Genomic DNA, 5,690 nt, shown 5'->3' on the forward strand with positions numbered 1-5,690 from the left:
AGTTCATCGCCTTGAGCATCCCTGTTGAAAGAAGACAGCAAGAAGGTGGAAAGCTGTGGAGGTGAATAAAACATGTACCAATGGAGTCTGAGAAATACATTTAGAAAGACGTAACTTTAATTATTAATAATAATACAGCAAAACGATATAACAAATCCAGTAGAGCAGGAGTTGCCTGTAGAGGTTATTCAGGAGAGATATGAAATCATATTCAAAATATTACAAGGTTGTTTTGAGTGGCCAAAAAAAATTAAAGTTATAACATTAATCTCAGACGTTAAGTAATATAGAGCTTTAAATAGGGACCTGCTTCCAATTTGGTAGTTGAAAATTTTGAAATTAGTGGAGATAGGAAATCACAAGTAAAAGCAGCATCCATTTCCTTGCAGCCACTACCAGAAACTTTATTTTATGTTATTTATTTTATGGCCTGGAATTTCCTTTGCGGATCCCACCAGGCCGTTAAATCTGAAAATGTGCCTTATCCCGCACCCATTCTGCCAATGTCAAGTTACGTTCAAATTTACTGTGAATCTCATTAGAATACGCCTGAAAGTAAAATGGATGTATATCTGCATAAATCAGCATAAACAACCAGGGCCTAAGGAAAGTGCCGAACTCATACCATATATTCCTTCTTTAAGTACGAAAATTAAAATTTCAATTAACTTAACCATCGTTCATGCACATTAGAACGATCGTGTTTAAGAATCTGCAATCGGGGAAGCTTTTCCATTTTTAACGTGCCTTATGCCATAGAAATGTATTCAAAGACTCAGAAAATACAGAGCAGGTCGCAGTGAAGATAATTTTTTAAAAAACTGCTCAACATATTTCATTAAAACACTAGAAAAATGAATCTGTTTTCTCCCATGCCTGAAAACCTGGTTGTAATTTGACGAGAGCCTCTGAGCAAGTGCAATTGCATGGAACTCATGTATGAGGCTCTGTAACTTATTATGGGCGGAGATACATTCAGGCGGAGGGATTGATAAACGATCGTAAAAGATCGATAAAATTTGGGCTTACGCGCATTTATGAAATAAATGCTACATTTTTTATTAGTTTTGTAGAATAGAATAACAAATCTAAAAGGTTTTTTTGTTACCATGGATATTTTGCAAAATTGGGTTCTTCTGTAACAGAAATGTACATATTCACTTCATTTCGACAGCAGTTTTGATCTAATCCCATATTTCTGTTGACACAGTCTGCATGCGAGATCTGTTTCCAATGCAACAGACTTCAGATTTTTGAAATCTAATTGCTTATGGCAATACCAGCCGGGATATACATTCATTTTGGGAATCTTTCTTCCTCCAAACAAGGCACTTTATTGAGTACAGTTCTGATCACCACATTACAGGAAAGATGTGATTGCACTAGAGAGGGTACAGAGGAGATTGACGAGGATGTTGCCAGGGCTGGAGAATTTTAGTTAAGAGAAAGGATTGGACAGGCTGGGGTTGTTTTCTTTGGAACAAAGGAGGCTGAGGGGAGATTTAATTGAGGTATATAAAATTATGATGGGACTACATAGAGTGGATAGGGAGGACCTATTTCCCTTAGCAGAGGGATCAGTGACCAGTGGGCATAGATTTAAAGTATTTGGTAGAAGGATCAGAGGGGAGCTGAGGAGAAATGTTTTCACCTAGAGGGTGGTGGGGGCCTGGAACTCACTGCCTGAAAGGGTGGTAGAGGCAGAAACCCTCAACTCATTTAAAGAGTACCTGGATATGCACCTGAAGTGCTGTAACCTACTATGGACCAAGTGCTGGAAAGTGGGATTAAACTGGATAGCACTTTTTCAGCCGGCACAGACATGATGGGCTGAATGGCCTCCTTCTGTGCCGTAACTTTCCATGATTCTATGATTCTATTGATTACAGGTGAATCCACTGCTGCTCTTATTATGCACCTCTGGAAATGCTTTTCTTGTCTCACCCAACTTAATTGATGTTACTATGGCCATTGCTCCTCTGATTGTTCCTCTTTTGTTCCTTCTAAGCTCCAAATTTTCCATCCCACATGCTCTTCCTCTACAGTTTTACTATGTTGAAGTCACAATCTCCTACTTCAACCTATTCTTTCTCAAGACCTCTAAACTGTGGAATTCCTTAACTCTATCTGTCTTTCCTTCTTACTACAATCTTCAGACTTTTAAAACTCATGTTTCTTGTCACCTAATCACTATTTCCCAATTTACTTTGTCTTCTCTTTTCTTCCTTGCAACTTTTGAGTGTATCCTGCATTATTGGCTTCCATTTTGGTTTCTCAATTTTTAAAACAATCTTGAAATCTTTATGATGCTCGGTGACATTTGTTTTTACACTCGTTATTTAAATGACCTTCACTAACACTAGAACTGCATTCATTAATTAAGTTTGTTATTCTGTAAATTAAATGTTAAATGTGCTTTACCCTCAATATTCTCACTTTTGAGGTGGTGACATGTTGGTGTCCTCTGATATGTTGCCAATGAGGCCATTTTCCATTTGTAAGCCTAAACAGTAAGGATAGGCAGCTGATGTGAAATTAAGGGCCCAACTATGCCCTTACACATTATCCACACATACACATTACCAGATAGAATTATTGAAACAGGAAATCCTGGCTCAGTTTTCCCATTTCTTTCCCTGGGAACTTCAAGATCAATTATGACACCACCACTGCCACTCTAGCTGAGATCAGTTACCTTAGAACAGATTAGGCATTGAACTTGGACTTTCCTGGTCCATGTGGCACAGTGCCAAGTCATGCAACAAGCTTACTTACTGATCCACAAGGGAAGCTCTAACATCTATACTTTACATATGAACAGACCTTATTAGAATAGATCACAGATGATGAAGTGAATCATCCACCTCTGGCTTGGAACTTTGCATGGTTAGCTCTCAGGCAAGCCCCCAACCCTTCCAGACAACAAAAACAGCAAATTGTATTTATATAGCACCTTTAACATAGTAAAACGTCCCAAGGCACTTCACAGGAGCATAATCAGACAAAAAATGACACTGAGCTGAAGAAAAAGACATTAGGACAGGTGACCAGAAGTTTGGTCAATGAGTAGGTTTTAAGGAGTGTCTTAAACAAGGAGAGGTAGAGAGGTGGAGAAGTTTAGGGAGGGACATGCAGAGAAAAGCAGCGATGACACCACCACATCATAACCTTTACCTCATGAGAGATGAATGACTCTCTGTGAATAGGCTCAATTTTATACCAGTGTCATGCTGTAAGTCAGAAGGGATGGGTTCGGGCCCCACTCCAGACAGCACTGGCAAGCAGAGACAGCAGTGTTGACTCTGAATACTGGATTGATGGCCAGTGGGAGTACTTGCATCGATGGGTGCGGGTAGCCTCCCCCCCGCCACTCCCACCCCATTGGAAAGGGGAGCAGAAGGGATCCATTCAAGATGGATGGGTTGCACCTCAACAGAGCTGGGACTAATGTCCTCACAGGGAGGTTAACTAGTGCTGTGGGGGAGGGTTTAAACTAATTTAGCAGGAGGATGGGCAGCAGGATGAAATATTAGAGAGGAGAAACAAGGTGCACAGAGGACTGAGAAAGACAAGTAATACTAGAGTAAAGAATAGTTTAGAAATAGGAGGGATCAGAGAGGGGGCATATGTGAGGCAGTCTAAGATGGGTTTGGAGTGCATGTGCGTAAATGCACGTAGCATGGTAAATAATGTTGGTGAGCTGAGGGCACAAGTTGCAACTTGGGACTATGATATGGCAATAACAGAGACCTGGCTCAAAGAAGGGAAGAATTGGGTACTTAATATTCCTGGCTACAAGGTATTCAGGAAAGATAGGGAAGGAAAGAAAGGAGAGGGAGTGGCAGTATTGATCAAATAAACTATTTTAGCACTAGAAAGAGATGATGTAGTTGAGGGGTCAAAGACAGGATCTATTTGGTTAAAATTAAGGAACAATAGAGGAGCTATTACACTACTGGGTGTATACTATTGGCCACCAATGGGACTTCAATTATCCCAATGTAGACTTGGACAGTAACAGTATAAAAGGCAAAGAGGGGGAGGAATTCCTGAATTGTGTTCAAGAGAACTTCATGGAACAGTGTGTTTCCAGCCCAACCAGGAAGGAAACAGTGCTGGATCTAGTTCTGGAGAATGAAATGGGGCAGATGGAACATATTTCAATGGGGGAGCTTTTGGGGAACAGTGATCATAATATCATTAGGTTTAGAATAGTTATGGAAAAGGACAAGGAACAATCAAATGTGAAAATACTTAACTGGAGGAGGGCAAATTTCCGTGCGTTAAAAAGGAATCTTGTCCAGGTAGTTTGGAATCAAAAATTGGTAGACAAAACAATAATTGAACAATGGGAGGCCTTCAAGGAGGAGTTGGTTCGGGTACAGAGTAGACACATCTCTACGAGGGGGAAAGGAAGGGCATCCAAAGCTAGAGCTCCCTAGATGACTAAAGATATAGAGATTAAAATGAAACAGAAAAAGGAGGCTTATGACAAATGTAAGGTTCACAATACAGTAGAGAACCAAGCTCAATATATAAAGTGCAGAGGAGATCTAAAAAGGCAATAAGAGGGGCAAAGAGAGTTTGAGAATAGATTAGTGGCTAACATAAAAGGGAATCCAGAAGTCTTTTATAAACATCTAAATAGTAAAAGGGTAGTAAAAGGAAGTGTGGGACCGACTAGGGACAAAAAAGGAGATCTTCTTGTGGAGCAGAGGGCATGGCTGAGGCACTAAATGAATACTTTGCATCAGTCTTCACTAGAGAAGAGGATGCTGCCATTGTAACAGTAAAGGAGGAGGTAGTAGTGATGTTGGATAGGATAAAATTAGATAAGGAAGAGGTACTTAAAAGATTGGCAGTACTCAAAGCAGAAAAGTCACCTGGTCCAGATGGGATGCATCCTAGGTTACTGAGGGAAGCAAGGGTGGAAATTGCGGAGGCTCTGGCCACAATCTTCCAATTCCCCTTAGATATGGGGATGGTACCGGAGGACTGGAGGATTGCAAATGTTATATACCTGTTCAAAAAAGGGGAGAGGGATAAACCCTGCAAATACAGGCCAGTCAGCCTAACGTCGGTGGTGGGGAAACTTTTAGTGATAATAATCTGGGACAAAACTTGGAAAAGTATGGGCTAATAAATGAAAATCAACACGGATTTGTTAAAGGAAAATTGTGTTTGACTAACTTGATTGAGTTCTTTGATGGAGTAATGGAGAGGGTTGATGAGGGTAATATGGTTCATGTTGTGTATATGGACTTTCAAAATACATTTGATAAAATACCACATAATAGACTTGTTAGCAAAATCAAAGTCCATGGGATTAAAGGGACAGTGGCAACATGGATACAAAATTGGCTAAGGGACAGAAAGCAGAGCATAATGGTGAACAGTTGTTTTTCAGACTGGAGGGGAGTATACAGTGGTGGGGAACACTAGGCCTGAAAGGGTGGTGGAAGCAGATTCAATAGTAACTTTCAAAAGGGAATCTGATAAATATTTGAAGGGAAAAAAATTGCAGGGCTATGAAGAAAGAGCAGGGGAATGGGACTAATTGGATAGCTCTTTCAAAGAGCCTGCACAGGCACAATGGGCCGAATGGCCTCCTCCTCTTCTGTACCTACCATGGTACTATGATGACACTATGGTAAGTGGGGCTCTTTAGCCTTGGTTGCAGCTCACTGAGG

Source organism: Heptranchias perlo, chromosome 2, assembly GCF_035084215.1.
Source record: "Heptranchias perlo isolate sHepPer1 chromosome 2, sHepPer1.hap1, whole genome shotgun sequence".
NCBI lineage: Eukaryota > Metazoa > Chordata > Chondrichthyes > Hexanchiformes > Hexanchidae > Heptranchias > Heptranchias perlo.